General features: G+C 34.3%; 2 long non-coding RNA genes across 2 annotated transcripts; one reads left to right on the top strand and one right to left on the bottom strand.

Annotated features, from left to right (window-relative positions):
• Positions 1-6,618: 6,618 nt before the first annotated feature.
• Positions 6,619-7,448, top strand: LOC142230681 (uncharacterized). The gene is made up of 2 exons (XR_012720773.1): positions 6,619-7,019; positions 7,079-7,448. It is a non-coding gene; the product is annotated as an uncharacterized LOC142230681 (long non-coding RNA).
• On the bottom strand, positions 7,041-7,677 carry LOC142230680 (uncharacterized). The gene is made up of 2 exons (XR_012720772.1): positions 7,468-7,677; positions 7,041-7,412 (listed from the first exon to the last, which is right to left on the bottom strand). It is a non-coding gene; the product is annotated as an uncharacterized LOC142230680 (long non-coding RNA).
• Positions 7,678-19,179: the final 11,502 nt, after the last annotated feature.

Here is a 19,179-nt window from a genome sequence, read left to right on the forward strand (position 1 = left end):
TTCCATATATATCTTTCGTTCGATTTAGACTCATATGACCACAGAGGCCAAAGTTTACTACCGATTTTCTTGAAATTTTGCACAGAGAGTAAAATTGACATTCTACCAACGCTTTGTAAATTTGATTGAAATCGGTCCAGATTTAGATATAGCTCACATATATATCTTTCGACCGATTTTAACTTATATGGCCTCAAAAGCTAGAGTTTTGCCCTGACTTACTTCAAATTTTGCACAAGGAGTACGTTTAATAATAGCGGTAAGTGTGCTAAATTTGGTTGAAATCGGTTCAGATTTAGATATAGCTCCCATATATATTTTTCACCCGATTTGCACTTATATGGCCTCAAAAGCCAGAGTTTTCCGGTGATTTGCATCAAATTTTGCGCAAGGGGTACGTTTAATGATGCTGTTATGTGTACCAAATTTGGGTAAAATCGTGAAATTTTGCAGAGATAGTAGAATTATTATTTTAACTATTCATGTCAAATTTAATCGAAATCGGTTAAGGTTATATATAGCTCCCATATATACGTACATCAGGGTTGAGGAAATATGGTAGACTGTTTCATATTTTAGACCCATTTTCAATGGGATTTTCCTCCAATTAACTGGATGGCGTTAGCCGATTTAAATTTTAATTCTAGAGATTTTGCACAAGTACAAAAATTGTCTCCATTATAAGTATTTGTATCTGGAAATACAAACCTTTATATAGCTCCCAGCAAATTTGAAGTAGTTGAGATGGTAACACAAATGTTGGTCTACATAGTGGTGAAGGGTGTAATATAGTCGGCCCCGCCCGACTTTAAACTTTACTTACTTGTTTATTTCAAAAAATCACCAAATTGCCTTTTTGGTGCCTTTAAAAAAAAACACCAACTTGGTGCTTTCTGGCATTTTCATTTCGTGATTTTGGTGCTTTTTTTCATTTTGAACAGTATTAATTTTAATTGATACAAAAATTTGGATTAGACTTTCAACAGCTTAAGAAACTCAACTTTATTACCAAATATAGAATTTGTTTGTTATGAAGGTGGTATTGATTATTTTTTTTAAATAATATCGTTATTTAGGGTGTTCTATAGAAAAGTCTAGCGACGAGTGCCGAATTTTTGAATTTGATAAAGATGGCATTAAAAACGTTTGTATTAAATTCACAAAACCACGCACAACTGAAATAAGCAATAGCCTCCTTCCATATATTAATATTTTGAAAGTTGAAAGACATTACTGATCAAAATGAATTGGATGAAAGCATTAAAACAGATCAAGGTGTATACTTGAATAGCGCTTCACAATTTCATAAAATTACACATTTTTTTAGCAGATCATTTGGTATGTGAGAATTTATAATATATTTTTGGTGCTTTTTGGCCTTGAAGAGTTGGCAACACTGTCCCTCGTGCACATACATACAGTGTTAAGCGCTTATCTACGGCATGCTCCCATGAATGAAAATAACATATAGCGTTTTTGCTATACTATCTCCCACTGTGCCATTGCACAAAACATCCACCACAAGAAACCTTTTCCACTACGTGCAGTTCTTTTCAGCATTTCATTTTCAAGTCAATGTACGAAAAAAAAAGTATGAAACTCAATCATTGCCTTCCCTTTCCGACACGCTCTCATACCATCCACGAACTCACCGCACACTCACTCATTCGTACGAAGCACAACAGGGTAGTACAGCGCATGCCCAATTCAATGGCGTTGTTGGTGTTCATAGCAGTTGTTGATAAAAGACGCAGAAAGAGGAAAACGAAAGAAGCCGAATAACAAAGTATAAAGAAAACAAAACGATAGATGAGAACGATGGACGGACAAGCCATCGGGTAACAACTGAGTTTATGGTATAGAGAAAATTTTGTAAATTAATATGGCGTTGTGAAATGCCTGACGCGCTGCATTCAATATAAATAAAAATGTCCGTCCATTTGGTCATAATGTTTGGGAATGGCCTGAAGGAGAGATGAATTGGAATGGAGATTTTTGTAACATGTGTAAACATAGTCATAATGGACTTGTTTTTATATACAGTGGCTCACATTGAAAGTCGGGCAAACTATGTGAAAAAATTGTACACCTCACAAAAAAGTTTTTTTTTAACGTTTTCGGAAATAGTTTTTAAAATTAAATAAAGCATTTATTAAGGAATATAATAATGTAAAAAAAGATCTACTCCAGTGTAGTTATAACAAGCTTAAAAACGAAATATTCAGAAAAACCTTAAAACTAGGTTCACAGCGAAAGTCGGGCAAACTCATAATTTTTATTTTGTATGCATTATTTAGTATTTTGTTGCATATCCTTTTTGAGTTTCGACATCTTTTAGTCTCTTTGGGATAGATTCAACCAATTTTTTACAGACATCAGGACTTATTTGGTCCCATTCTTCCTGTAATGCAGCTTTTAATTGATTTTTATTAGTGCACAGTCTATTTTGCATTCGGCGCCCAAGTTCATCCCACAAATGCTCGATTACATTAAGGTCAGGACTTTGAGCAGGGGTTTTAATTACCTTAGGACAATTATACAATAGCCAGGTTTTTGCTATCAGCGATGTGTGTTTTGGGTCATTGTCCTGATAAAATTTAAAATTATCGGCAATACCCAACTTGCGTGCGCTTTCCTTAACATTTGCTTTCAAAATGTCGAGATAAATGTTTTTATCCATTATACCTTCTATAAAATGAAGGTTTCCGACACCTGAAGCTGACATGCAGCCCCACACCATCACTGATAAGCCTCCGTGCTTCACTGTCTTCTTAGTGTTCTTATGACAAAATTCTTCATTCCGCTTACGCCAAATATAACGACGACCATCGGAGCCAAACAAGTTAAATTTGCTCTCATCAGTAAAGAGGACCTGTAAAATATGAAAATACTAATGGAAATATTCGACTAGCATGTTTTACAAATTCTACCGTGCTCCAAAATGAAAAATCCTTCGAAATGTGCTCACGTGCGAATTCTAACCGATCTTTCCTATTTTTCTCACTGATGCATGGCTTTTTACGGGCTACTCTGCCATTTAAATTATTTTTCCGTAGTACCCTTCGCACCGTTTCTGCATGTACTTCTATTCCAAAATTATTTTTGACGATTGTGGCGAGTTTTGGAGCGGAAATAAATGGATCCTTTTGTACTTCACGTACTATGAACTTTTCGTCTCTTGGACTGAGTTTCTTTTTTACTGCTGCACGTTGTTTGTTTGATATTCTTTCGTCTTCCTTATATCTTTTGATAATGTCATGGACTGTCGACTTGCTTTTGCTAACGATATTAGCAATTTCGCGCTCGGTCTTTCCTTCTAAATAATTATTAATAACAATTTTTCGTTCTTCCAATGTGGACTGTTTAATTCTACGCGACATTGTATTAAAAATTTGAGTAAATTTCGGAACTTTGTATTTGGACGGCGGCTTGAGATCAACTAATGATTTTCCAAACCAAAAATAATAAGTGATGCTCAAATATAACGGTAGAACATGTGCCATTTTCTTCGAATTTGCTTTGCCCGACTTTCGGTGTGAGTATATTTCTTAGTTTTTTTTCAAATAAGCTTTTGTAGTACAGTTACAAACAAAAGTTACAGCGATATTTCAATTTAAGTTTGTTGTATACTAAGTAACTTTATAAATGTTTGAAATGAATTTGAAAAAAAAGTGAATCAACATGTTTAAACTAGGTGATAACTTGTTTATAATAACTTGCCCGACTTTCGATGTGAGCCACTGTACATATGAACATAAGTATGTATGTCCGTTGTGGGAATCAGTGTTTACAAAAATGGAGAAAAAGAGCAGAAATCATGTAATTAAACTAAGCTATTAAAAATCGTCGATACACAGAAAAAAAATTCCGCGAAAATGTTTCCAATTAAAATTTTGAGTTTAAATAAATATTCCATTACAAATTTAATTGATTCAACAATTTTTTTAACCGAAACAAAAATTGACTTTCAATTAATTTTTTATTTGATACTATCATTTCTGTGATTAAAAAAGACATTTCAATTAAAAAATTAATTGGATCAATTAATTTCATGATTGAATAAGAATTTTTTTTGTGTGCATGCATAAAATTCAACGTTATAATGATAACGGTATGTCTTGCACAGATTTTCTTTTTGATTCAAACATGAAAAAAATGATCCAATTAATTTTTTAATTTAAATATCGCGAAAATGATAGTATCAATCATATGTTTTAATTGGGCATAAATAATACTTGATTAAAAAGTTAATTGATTACATTAGCACATATCAAGTAATTTGTAATTGATTCAATTAAAAATGGAATTGATGTTGATTATAAAACTCAATTAATTGTTTAATTAAAACATAAACATAACACATTAGAAACATTAACCCCCATTTTCATAAAGCTCCGTTAGTGTTCCGTTAACTAACTAACTTTTAAACCGTATTATGGACAAAGCTGTCATCTTGCCTTTATATTCCATAGGCCAGTTAGGAACTTAACTGACAAAAATTTTTCAGTTAAAGTTAACCGGAGAGAAGATATTTGCAATTTACTCTCAGTAAACTGGCAGTTAAAGCCTAACGGAGCTACATGAAAATGGCCATAAGAATACAAAAACAAATAATGACTACAATGAACACGAAAGAAGACAAAGACAAAACAAATTCAATTTACTCAGTGATCGTCAAAAATCAAAAGTGTTGACATCGTAACAATGTCTTTTTTTCCATATCTTATATAACAGGTTGGCTGATAAGTCCCCGGTCTAACAAAGAAAAACACATTTTTTTTGTCAAAATTCGTTTTTATTATTCAACATAGTTCCCTTCAAGAACGATACAACGATTATAACGACCTTCCAATATTTTGATACCATTTTGGTAGTACTCCTTCGGTTTTGCCTCAAAATAGGCCTCAGTTTCGGCGATCACCTCTTCATTGCAGCCAAATTTTTTCCCTGCGAGCATCATTTTGAGGTCTGAGAACAAGAAAAAGTCGCTGGGGGACAGATCTGAAGAATGCGGTGAGTGGGGAAGCAATTCGAAGCCCAATTCATGAATTTTTGTCATCGTTCTCAATGACTTGTGGCACGGTGCATTGCCTTGGTGGAACAACACTTTTTTCTGCTTCATATGGGACCGTTTTGCCGCGATTTCGACCGCTCCAATAACGCCATATAATAGTCTCTGTTGATGGTTTTTCCCTTCTCAAGATAATCGATAAAAATTATTCCATGCGCATCCCAAAAAACAGAGGCCATTACTTTGCCAGCGGACTTTTGAGTCTTTCCACGCTTCGGAGACGGTTCACCGGTCACTGTCGACGGAAAAACTCGGGTGTATTACGAGTTAACAGCTGCTAACCATTGCCGTATCTAGACATTTTTAACCAGGGGGCTGTAGCCCCTCTATCTATACTACAGTAACAATATATAATGGAAAATCATATATAGGTTTTCACATTCTAGGGGGGGGGGCTAATTTTTTTCTGGAGGGGGCTAAGCCCTCACCCCAGAGGCCTTACTACGCTTATGCTGCAAACACCGCTCAGAATCATCGTTGTTGTTTTTGGGTCAAATGTGAGCTCGCGCGGCACCCATTTTGCACAGAGCTTCCGCATATCCAAATATTGATGAATGATATGACCAACACTTTCCTTTGATATCTTTAAGGCCTCTACTATCTCGATCAACTTCATTTTAGTCATTCAAAATCATTTTGTGGATTTTTTTGATGTTTTCGTCGGTAACCACCACTTTCGGGCGTCCACTGCGTTCACCGTCCTCCGTGCTCATTTCACCACGCTTGAATTTTGCATACCAATCAATTATTGTTGATTTCCCTGGGGCAGAGTCCGGAAACTCATTATCAAGCCAAGTTTTTGCTTCCACCGTATTTTTTCCCTTCAGAAAACAGTATTTTATCAAAACACGAAATTCCTTTTTTTCCATTTTTTTCACAATAACAAAAGTTGCTTCACAAAAGACGCTCTATCTCACAAATTAATTGACTTACAGACGTCAAATTTTGACACGAATCATTTGAAAGTTGGTACTATATAAAAATAATATGCATTTAATACTAGCAACGCCATCTATATGTCAGACCGGGGACAGTTATTTGTGTTTTCAACAACTAAATGTAATTATTGTTTATGTTGTGGAAAGTTAAAGATATTATTATTAAAGTAAATTGTTTTAATTTTCGTTGTTAGTTCTTCAAATAAACAATATCCTTTGAAAAAGTTGGAAACAAGTCAACGAAACGTCAGGATGGAAAAAAATGAAGTAAAACTAGCATTTTAATTGTTTAAATAGTAGACCAAAAAAGCCAAAGTAGCCGAATATAAAAATATTATAAAAATTGGTCAAAAAACAAAACAAATCTATAATTGAAAATAGTTATAGCTCATTCACATTAGGCTCGAAATCTACTAAAAGTAGATTTGAAATCCCTTTTTTATAAGGCAAATGACAGTTGAAATCTAGTTATCGTAGATTTTGGAAGTGTAATGTGAATGAGGTATTAGACAGCAAACAATATTAGGGCTGTTTTCTTTTAGCACTGGAGAAAACAGAGTACTCGTTTATCCAGGACATCTCCAAAAAATATGCAACACTATCATCAGGGGGGTTACTCTGTATTGCGATACGAAAGCAAATGCGATGCGATAGTTAAATGCGTTAAGAGTACAATTCGGTACTCTGTATCACTTGCGCAAACGCTTTCGCAAAGTAAACTGAAAATATGGTAACGCTTTAGCAAAATAAAGCGAAAATATGACAACGATGGCTGCACAATGTAAACAATAACGAAAATGATAAAAAGAAATGTCAAAAAATTGTAAATAAAAACATTTTAAACAATCTTCCGTTCGGTGCGTGTTCTTTTAAAACTTGCTAATCGTTTATAACAAAAAAGTAATAATTATGGATTCGATAGCGTTATGGTTTGAAGAAAATTAACATGAACGAATTACAAGAAGAATTTTGCGAGATCGGTCAAATATACTCTCCCTAAGTGACCACGGGTAAGAAAATGGAAACTCAAATTATGTGACAAACGTTTTCGAATATTTCATTTTTATAGATTTCGTCTTAATAAAGATGCGTTTATGTATGTATTAAACGCTATTAAAGACGACCTCGTCGTTCCAAATAAATCCACAGCCATTCCAACTCCAATAAAAGTGGCCGCTGCTTTGAAATTGCTTGGACAAGGTGGTTATCTACAAATCGGCCAAGACCATCTTTTAGGACTATCAGAGCAATCTATGTCGCGCTGCTTAAAAGAAGTTTGCGAGGTGATTGAACGAATACTTTGTCCCAAGCACATACAATTTGAGGTAACTGCGGAAGAGACCATAAAGTCTACCAAAGTTTGGAACTGACGTTGCTGTGTCTGTAACTTTTTTGGTTTTTCCCTAAAACAATAAACAATTTAGATACAAATATAAAAATTTAATTGTGCTTACTTACATATTTGTTACTTTGCGATTGCTATTTTGTTTGCGCACGATTTTTGCGATCAACGAACGAGTTTGACATACGCTTTCGCATTATAGAGTGCGGTGATGCCAGATTTGCGAAAACTAGATGCGCAAGGTAGATACGAAAACGAATTACTGAGTACCAATTACTCGATTCGCGACAATTTTTCTTACGCATCGCAATACAGAGTAACCCCCCAGCTTTAAAAACAATCACGGAAAAGAAGTGAAATCTTGCATTTTTAATGTATGAAATGCTCAAATAGTAATAAATATTTACTGCTGCGATTATTTATGACACTGTACCACTTTGAATTTCATGTTTTTCGATAAATTAGTCACAATAAATTGCTATTGTGAATTAAAGAAGCGTCACTTTATAAAAATACAATCTGGCAACATCGGCTAGACTAGCACTGATGAGTTGTTCTGGTGGAGAGAACACCAGTGTAACGATGTTCCGGATAGCCCATACAAATGTTGCATCCAGTGCTAAAAAACAGCCCTATTATCAAATTATCAAAATATTTCCAATTAAAAATTGGATTGAAGTTGAAAACACAATCAATTAAAAAATGAATTGATTCAATTAACTCTTTAATCCAATAAAATTTCTATTAAGAAAATGATTGAAAATTTTACACTTTTTTAACTAAAATATTAATTATCTCAATTAAAATTTTTGACGATTTCCTCTTTTTTTAATAATGGACCTAATATTATTGGCATTCTAACTCTGGAGGTGTTAAATCAAGTATAGCTCAAAACCTACAACAATGCTACCCCACAAATGCTTATGTTTGCTAATACAGTAGGGGCGGTTATGGTATGATATAGTCGGCCCCGCCCGACTTTTTACTTTACATACTTGTTTTTTTTTTTAATTGAAGCAATTTCTATGAAAAAATTAATTGGATCAATTATTTTTTCAATCACTTTCTTAACCCTACTGTTAGGTTGTAAAAAAACTTACAAATCTTAGGTTAGGTTATGTTTTGTTGTTGTTTTACTTCCTATAAATTATTTATAATAATCTACCAAATCAATCTGCCATAAATAATCTACCAAAATTTGAATAAGAAAATTTACCAAAAATCTACCAAATCTTTTGAGTTTTTCATCCAATTTTAGAGGTTAGTATGACACAAGCATATAACAGGTTGGCTGATAAGTCCCCGGTCTGACACATAGATGACGTCGCTAGTATTAAATGCATATTATTTTTATATAGTACCAACCTTCAAATGATTCGTGTCAAAATTTGACATCTGTAAGTCAATTAGTTTTTGAGATAGCGCGTCTGTTGTGAAGCAACTTTTGTTCTTGTGAAAAAAAAAGGAATTTCGTGTTTTGATAAAATACTGTTTTCTGAAGGGAAAAAATACGGTGGAAGCAAAAACTTGGCTTGATAATGAGTTTCCGGACTCTGCCCCATGGAAATCAACAATAATTGATTGGTATGCAAAATTCAAGCGTGGTGAAATGAGCACGGAGGACGAGGAACGCAGTGGACGCCCAAAAGAGGTGGTTACCGACGAAAACATCAAAAAAATCCACAAAATGATTTTGAATGACCGTAAAATGAAGTTGATCGAGATAGCAGAGGCCTTAAAGATATCAAAGGAACGTGTTGGTCATATCATTCATCAATATTTGGATATGCGGAAGCTCTGTGCAAAATGGGTGCCGCGCGAGCTCACATTTGACCAAAAACAACAACGTGTTGATGATTCTGAGCGATGTTTGCAGCTGTTAACTCATAATACACCCGAGTTTTTCCGTCGATATGTGACAATGGATGAAACATGGCTCCATCACTACACTCCTGAGTCCAATCGACAGTCAGCTGAGTGGACAGTCACCGGTGAACCGTCTCCGAAGCGTGGAAAGACTCAAAAGTCCGCTGGCAAAGTAATGGCCTCTGTTTTTTGGGATGCGCATGGAATAATTTTTATCGATTATCTTGAGAAGGGAAAAATCATCAACAGTGACTATTATATGGCGTTATTGGAGCGTTATTGTTCCACCAAGACAACGCACCGTGCCACAAGTCATTGAGAACGATGGCAAAAATTCATGAATTGGGCTTCGAATTGCTTCCCCACCCACCGTATTCTCCAGATCTGGCCCCCAGCGACTTTTTCTTGTTCTCAGACCTCAAAAGGATGTTCGCAGGGAAAAAATTTGGCTGCAATGACGAGGTGATCGCCGAAACTGAGGCCTATTTTGAGGCAAAACCGAAGGAGTACTACCAAAATGGTATCAAACAATTGGAAGTTCGTTATAATCGTTGTATCGCTCTTGAAGGGAACTATGTTGAATAATAAAAACGAATTTTGACAAAAAATGTGTTTTTCTTTGTTAGATCGGGGAATTATCAGCCAACCTGTTACGGCCGTAAGTTCGGCCAGACCGAATCTTATGTACCCTCCACCATGGATTGCGCAGAAACTTCTACTAAAGACGGTCATCCACAATTTAATTACTTGAGTTGTGGCCGATGGAAAGGAAAAGACAAAACAAAGGTCGTTTAAATTCGTATATATTCAGTTCTTGACTGAATATATGAAATGAAACAAGTATATATGGCCGTAGGTTCGGTGAGGCCGAATCTTATGTACCCTCCACCATGGATAGCGTAGAAACTTCTACGAAAGACTGTCATCCACAATCGAATTACTTGGGTTGTGGTATCTTAAATCGTTTTCTAAATTGTGAGTTAGTCCATACGTGGTGGTATATATTAGACAAAAAAGGTATGTGTAGGTAAGTCTACAAATAATTACGAATCGATAGGGACTTTTGCACGGTACGTTGGGGGTGAAATATGGGGGTGGCTTATATGGGGGCTATATACAATTATGAACTTGATATGGACCAATTTTTGTGTGATTGGGGATCGATTTATCTGAGGGCTATATATAACTATAGACCGATATGGACCTGGTTAGGCATGGTTGTTAACGGCCATATACTAGCACAATGTACAAAGAGGCTCCAAAAGCAAATCTAGGGATCGGTTTATATGGGGGCTATATATGATTATGGACTGATATGGACCACTTTTGGCATGGTTGTTAAATATCATATACTACCACCACGTACCAAATTTCAACCAGATCGGATGAATTTTGCTTCTCCAAAAGGCACCGGAGATCAAACCTGGGGATCGGTTTATATGGTGGTTATATATAATGATGGACTGATATGAACCAATTCCTGCATGGTCGTTGGATACCATATACTAACATCACGTACCAAATTTCAACCGAATCGGATGAATTTTGCTCTTCCAAGGGGCTCCGGAGGTCAAATCTGGAGATCGGTTTATATGGGAGCTATATATAATTATGGACCGATTTCGACCAATTTTTGCGTGGGTGTTTGAGGCCATATATTAACACCACGTACCAAATAACAACTGAAACAGATGAATTTTGGTCTTCCAAGAGGCTCCAGAGGTCAAATATGGTGATCGGTTTATTTGGGTGCTATATATAGTTATGCACCGATTTGGACCAATTTTTGCATGGCTCACACCATGTACCGAATTTCAGCCGGATCGGATGAAATTTGCTTCTCTTAGAGGCTCCGCAAGCCAAATCTGGGGATCGGTTTATATGGGGGCTATATGTAATTATGGACCGATGTGGACCAATTTTTGCATAATTGTTAGAGACAATATACTAGGTAAGGTTAGGTGGCCCGACGTATCAGGCTCACTTAGACTATTCAGTCCATTGTGATACCACATTGGTGAACTTTTCTCTCATCACTGAGTGCTGCCCGATTCCATGTTAAGCTCAATGACAAGGGACCTCCTTTTTATAGCCGAGTCCGAACGGCGTTCCACATTGTAGTGAAACCACCTAGAGAAGCTTTGAAACCCTCAGAAATGTCACCAGCATTACTGAGGTGGGATAATCCACCGCTGAAAAACTTTTTGGTGTTCGGTCGAAGCAGGAATCGAACCCACGACCTTGTGTATGCAAGGCGGGCATGCTAACCATTGCACCACGGTGGCTCCCGACCATATACTAACACCATGTACCAAATTTCAGCCGAATCGGATGAAATTTTCTTCTCTTAGAGGGTCCGCAAGCCAACTCTGGGGATCGGTTTATATGGGGGCTATATGTAATTATGGACCGATATGGACCAATTTTTGCATGTTTGTTAAAGACCATATACTGACACCATGTACCAAATTTCAGCCGGATCGGATGAAATTTGCTTCTCTTAGAGGGTCTGCAAGCCAAATTTGGGGGTCCGTTTATATGGGGGCTATATATAATTATGGACCGATGTGGATCAATTTTTGCATAGTTGATAAAGACCATATACTCACACCATGTACCAAATTTCAGCCGGATCGGATGCAATTTGCTTCTCTTAGAGGTTCCACACGCCAAATCTGGGGATAGGTTTATATGGGGGCTCTATATAATTATGGACCGATATGGACCAATTTTTGCATGGTTGTTAGAGACTATATACTAACACCATGTACCAAATTTCAGCCTAATCATATGAAATTGGCTTTTCTTTGAGGCTCCGCAAGCTAAATCAAGGGATCGGTTTATATGGGGGCTATATGCAATTATGGACCGATGTGGACCAATTTTTGCTTAGTTGTTGGAATCCATATACTTATACCATGTACCGAATTTCAGCCAGATCGGATGAAGTATGTTTCTCTTAGAGGCTCCGCAAGCCAAATCTGGGGATCGGTTTATATGGGGCTTTATATAATTATGGACCGATGTCGACAAATTTTTGCATGGTTGTTGTATACCATATACCAACACCATGTACCAAATTTCAGCCGAATTGGATGAAATATGCTTTCCTGAGAGGCTATGAAAGCCAAATCTGGGGGTCCGTTTATATGGGGCTATACGTAAAAGTGAACCGATATGGCCCATTTGTGATATCATCCGACCTACATCAATAACAACTACTTGTGCCAAGTTTCATGTCGATAGCTTGTTTCGTTCGGAAGTTAGCGTGATTTCAACAGACGGACGGACATGCTTAGATCGACTCAGAATTTCACCACGACCCACAATATATATATACTTTATGCACCCAGAGAAGGAATATAATCACCTCAAACATGTTTCAAGAGCACCATGTTACTTTTTTACAGCGACCATGTAGCATTTTTGACGTAAAAATATTCTTTTCTCGTCAAACATAACATGCTTTCCGAAATCAGATACATAATTTCCGAGAAAAGAACATGGTTTCGACAAACATGCAACATGTTTTCCGTGAAAAAGTAACATTTTGCTCTTGGAACATGGTTTGGGTGATCATATTCCTTCTCTGCGTGTGGGGTCTTAACGCAATATTTGGGAGCTACCGTGGTGCAATGGTTAGCATGCCCGCCTTGCATACACAAGGTCGTGGATTCGATTCCTGCTTCGACTGAACACCACAAAGTTTTCCAGAGGTGGATTATGCCACCTCAGTAATGCTGGTGGCATTTCTGAGGGTTTCAAAGCTTCTCTAAGTGGTTTCACTGCAATGTGGAACGCCGTTCGGACTCGGCTATAAAAAGGAGGTCCCTTGTCATTGAGATTAACATGTAATCGGGCAGCACTCAGTGATAAGAGAGAAGTTCACCAATTTGGTATCACAATGGACTGAATAGTCTAAGTGAGCCTGATACATCGGGCTGCCACCTAACCTAACCTAGAACAATATTTCGATATGTTACAAACGGAATGACAAAGTTAATATACCCTCCATCCTAGGGTGGAGGGTATAAAAATAAATGTTCTGCTTTGTTGGTGAAAATTTAAATTTGACACATTTTCAAATCAAGGGATATTTATATTGCAACCAATTTCAGGTTGCTACCACGGTTGCCACTAGAGTCAAAAATAATCTACCAAATATTACAGAATTTTTTTCCAAAAACTACCAAAATATTATTTTGCAAAATTTTATTTCTTTCGAAAATGTTGTTCCTATAGGAAATTTTGTTAAAATTTTAGTACTACACGGACGAAAAAGACTGTTTTTCACATCTTTGGGTGTAACAATTATAAATTTTCTACAGAAATAAAATTTGGACAAAATTTTCTACAGAAATAAAATTTTGACAAAATTTTCTATAGAAATCAAATTTTGACAAAATTTTATTTCTTAAGATAATTTTGTCAAAATTTTATTTCTATAGAAAATTTTGTCAAAATTTTATTTCTATAGAAAATTTTGTCAACATTTTATTTCTATAGAAAATTTTGTCAACATTTTATTTCTATTGAAAATGTTGTCAAAATTTTATTTCTATAGAAAATTTTGTCAAAATTTTATTTCTACAGAAAATTTTGTGAAAATATTATTTCTATGAAATTTTTTTGAAAGTTTTATTTCTATTGAAAATTTTGTGAAAATTTTATTTCTATTGAAAATTTTGTCAAAATTTTATTTCTATAGAAAATATTTTCAAATTTTTTTTTCTATAGAAAATTTTGTCAAAATTTTACTTCTATAGAACATTTTGTCAAAATTGTATTTCTATAGAAAATTTTTTCAAATTTTATTTCTATAGAAAATTTTGTCAAAATTTTATTTCTTTCGAAAATTTTGTCAAAATTTTATTTCTATAGATTGTCAACTTTTTTTTTTTTTTTTAATTTTATTAATAATTTATATAACAAAATGTATTATAGAGACATTGCTTAATGAGTTGAACGCAGTTGTAATAAAAAAAAACAAGTAAGGAAAGTCTAAAGTCGGGCGGGGCCGACTATATTATACTCTGCACCACATTGTAGATCTAAATTTTCGATACCATATCACATCCGTCAAATGTGTTGGGGCTATATATAAAGGTTTGTCCCAAAGACATACACTTAAATATCACTCGATCTGGACAGAATTTGATAGACTTCTACAAAATCTATAGACTCAAAATTTAAGTCGGCTAATGTACTAGGATGGAACACAATGTTAGTAAATAAATATGGGAAACATTTAAATCTGAAGCAATTTTAAGGATACTTCGCAAAAGTTTATTTATGATTTATCGCTCGATATATATGTATTAGAAGTTTAGGAAAATTAGAGTCATTTTTACAACTTTTCGACTAAGCAGTGGCGATTTAACAAGGAAAATGTTGGTATTTTGACCATTTTTGTCGAAATCAGAAAAACATAAGAGGTTGGCTGATAAGTCCCCGGTCTAACAAAGAAAAACACATTTTTTTTGTCAAAATTCGTTTTTATTATTCAACATAGTTCCCTTCAAGAGCGATACAACGATTATAACGACCTTCCAATTTTTTGATACCATTTTGATAGTACTCCTTCGTTTTTGCCTCAAAATAGGCCTCAGTTTCGGCGATCACCTCTTCATTGCAGCCAAATTTTTTCCCTGCGAGCATCCTTTTGAGGTCTGAGAACAAGAAAAAGTGGCTGGGGGCCAAATCTGGAGAATACGGTGGGTGGGGAAGCAATTCGAAGCCCAATTCATGTATATTTGCCATCGTTTTCAATGACTTGTGGCACGGTGCGTTATCTTGGTGGAACAACACTTTTTTCTTCTTCATATGGGGCCGTTTTGATGGTTTTTCCCTTCTCAAGATAATCAATAAAAATTATTCCATGCGCATCCCAAAAAACAGAGGCCATTACTTTGCCAGCGGACTTTTGAGTCTTTCCACGCTTCGGAGACGGTTCACCGGTCGCTGTCCACTCAGCCGACTGTCGATTGGACTCAGGAGTGTAGTGATGGAGCCATGTTTCATCTATTGTCACATATCGACGGAAAAACTCGGGTGTATTACGAGTTAACAGCTGCAAACACCGCTCAGAATCATCAACACGTTGTGAGCTCGCGCGGCACCCATTTTGCACAGAGCTTCCGCATATCCAAATATTGATGAATGATATGACCAACACGTTCCTTTGATATCTTTTAAGCCTCTGCTATCTCCATCAACTTCATTTTACGGTCATTCAAAATCATTTTGTGGATTTTTTTGATGTTTTCGTCGGTAACCACCTCTTTCGGGCGTCCACTGCGTTCACCGTCCTCCGTGCACATTTCACCACGCTTGAATTTTGCATACCAATCAATTATTGTTGATTTCCCTGGGGCAGAATCCGGAAACTCATTATCAATCCAAGTTTTTGCTTCCACCGTATTTTTCCCTTCAGAAAACAGTATTTTATCAAAACACGAAATTCCTTTTTTCCATCTTTTTCACAATAACAAAAGTTGCTTCACAAAAGACGCTCTATCTCACAAACTAATTGACATACAGACGTCAAATTTTGACACGAATCATTTGAAGGTTGGTACTATATAAAAATAATATGCATTTAATACTAGCGACGCAATCTATGTGTCAGATCGGGGACTTATCAGCCAACCTGTTAACATTTAATGCATTTACATATCTGAATATTATTTCGACTCACAAACCCAGGTATATTAAATTTTAAACTTTTTCTTCCATTCTATAAAAATTTTAGATTTTATACGGTATAAATAACACAGCGACGCAAACAAAAAATCACTTATCCCATACAGAAAAAAAATTGACAAAATTTTTTCCAATTAAAGTCTTAATTGAGTTTTAAAAAATATTCAATTAAAAAATTAATTGATTCAAAAATTTTTTTAATTGAAATAAAAATCAATCACAAAAATTAATAGTATCAATTAACCTTTAAATTGGATCAATTAATTTTTTAATTGACGTTCGATTAATTTTTTTAATTGATATTATCATTTCTGCAATTGAAGACATTTCAATTAAAAAATTAATTGGATCAATTAATTTCGTGGTTGAACCACAAAATAATTTTTTTGTGTGCAGTCGAAAGTAATGGATTCCACACTCAAAAAAAAGTGAACTCACTATTTAAATAAAGCCAATTTAACTATATTTTAGTTCATGAACTTATTATATTTGGTGAAAGTTTCATTTACTCTAATAATTTTTTGCGTACGTTAGTTAAATTAACTAAAAGACGGGAAAAAATTATACACAAGTTAAGGATAGAGATTTACTAAATTCGTATTTGTCATAAAATAGTTCATTATTTCTTCAAATTTGTAAATTTTACTACAAATGCGTCCATCATGAACTTCGTATGTCACTAAAGACATTCTTGCAATTTTGAACTCCAATTTTTTCCTTCAAACTACAAAATTTTCTTTAATATGTGTAAAAAGTTATTTATGTCTAACAACTTTTCTTGAATTTGTCGAAAAATATTTACTTATTTTTGTGATATCAGCGTGATGCCAGCGCTTATAATATTGTTTAGTTAAAAATTTCTAAAAATATTCAAAATTTTCCAAAATTAATCAAAAGTTTTCTTCCTGGTGGGTTCACTGTTTTTTCAGTGCACCAGAATCCATAAATTACTTTTCTCCTCTCATCGAGTACATTCGGCTGGGATAAGTGACTTTTTGTTTGGAATTTTTGTATTGTGTAACATAAATAAAGGATTTCACATATATAATGTTATATACACCCAGAAAAAAGTGTCTTCTAAACTAAAAAATTTCATCAATTTAGTTTAGCCATTTTATTTCCCTTAAGATAATTTTTGTGTGAACTAATAAAATTTACTTGTTTCAGTAAAAAAAAATCCTAAGGCATGGAATTTTACTAATACTGTTTTCTTCGCTGGGTATAAGAATTCACTACTGAACAAGAAAATTTTATTCACTGATAACAAAGCATTCGTAAAAATAAACCCAAGTTTCCTCAAATTTAGTAAAATTTCCTATACAATGATAATTCTGACTTCCTTTATTGTAGAAAGCTTATCATACATACGAATAACACTTGGCATAGAAAAATATTTTAGTTCATTCGTACTAAGAAGTATTCAATCCTTTCAAAACTTAAGGAAACACACTTGTTAGAATATAGGAAATTTTCTAATATTTCTTTCATCTGCCTGTAATCGATATGTTTGCGCGTGGGTTATTTTTTTAATTGGAATCGTGTTGTTATGATATACGGAATGATACACGCAAAAAAATAATTCTTTCCTCCCAAACGAAATTTTAGACAAACAAAGTTCGTTTCTGATTTGCTTTTCGCTGTAAGGAAGTGTATTTGGAAGAAAAGTATATACTTTTTGTGATAAACGTTTATTCTTTTCCAGGATGTAAAAACAATTTCATAAAGACAAACTCAAAAAAACATTGTTTTCTTGCTAATAGCATTTTCCCTCACATCTTCCTCACATCCACCAAGGTTTTTAGTTCTTAACACATTTTCTTGTAATACCAACAATGTAGAAGAAATTATACGATTTTATAAATTTTAAAATTTTTTTTACCTTTCGCCTGGACGGAGAATCGAACCGCGGACCATGCACTTTGTAAGCCAACACACTAACCACTGAGCTATGTACCTGATATGGTCATCAATAGATAAATATCCATATAAGTTATATTTATATAGCATAGCTTGCGGCGCCCACGAACCGAACAAACAAAGTTTATTTAACAGAAACAAACATTTAGTTTGGCACCGTGGAGCAGTGGTTGCTACGTCCGACTTGCATGCCAAGGGTCGTGGGTTCGATCCCTGCTTCGACCAAAGTATTTTTTTTTTTGTTTTTTTTTTACATATATTCCAGATATGTTCGGAAGATTCCGAAAAAATGTTCAACATTACCTTGGAGTATATTAAATTTTGAACTGTAAAATGTGTCTTATTAAAGACCTAAAGTCAGAAAAGAACAGTGTTTGATATAAACGAAATGGACTGTGTTGTTGTTTCAAAAATAACTTTTTTTATTGAAAAAATAAAAATTTTGTAACAAACGAATTTTTTTTGGTGATAAAAGTTTAAAATTTTCGAAGCAATTCAAAAAACTCCAACAAAAGAAAAACGTTTTCGGTACACGTTTTCCAAACGTTTTTTTCTTTGCGTGTAGTTAAAAAATAATTTGGTAAAATAATATAATAAATAACAAATAAAATATTTGTTATTTCAAATTAGTGAGAAAATACCAGAAGAATAACAACCCCTTAATTCGTCTTCAATTATCAGATAATATTCAGTAACGCTAACCTTTTGTGAAAAAATTAGTTTATGATTTTTTATATTTGTAGGTATTGAAATTGTAAAAGGAGGACAAAATCGTTAGGCAGCAACTTATTAAAAGTGAAAGGTACAAGAAGAAGAAAAATGCGGTTTACAGTTGATAACATTACATGGAAATTGGAAATAGTGGAATACACCGAAAGAATTTTCTTCGTAAAAAGAACGAAAAATTTCGTTAAAAGTACGAAATTTGTCATTGTTTTACAACCAAAGAAACTTTTCATTAAAAGTACGAAATATTTCGTACTTTTTACGAAGAAAAGTTCTTCCAAAATTTTCGTAGTTTGTAAGAAAAAAATTCGTACTTTTTATGAAGAATCTTCGTACTTTTTATGAAAAATCTTCGTACTTTTTATGAAACAATTTCGTTCTTTTTATGAAAATGTTTCGTACTTTTTATGAAAAATTTTCGTAGTTTTTATGAAATATGTTCGTACTTTTATGAAAAAATTTCGTACTTTTTTCTGAAAAATGTTCGAACTTTAAAAAAAAAATTATAGTCGAAAGTGCATTTGGTTGTAGTTGCAAGTGTGAAAAATGACATCACTTCTTTACATCTTAAGTTTTTGAATAATTTTTAGTTTTATTGCTTCACTTTTATTCATAGC

Source organism: Haematobia irritans, chromosome 3, assembly GCF_050003625.1.
Source record: "Haematobia irritans isolate KBUSLIRL chromosome 3, ASM5000362v1, whole genome shotgun sequence".
Taxonomy (NCBI): Eukaryota; Metazoa; Arthropoda; class Insecta; order Diptera; family Muscidae; genus Haematobia; species Haematobia irritans.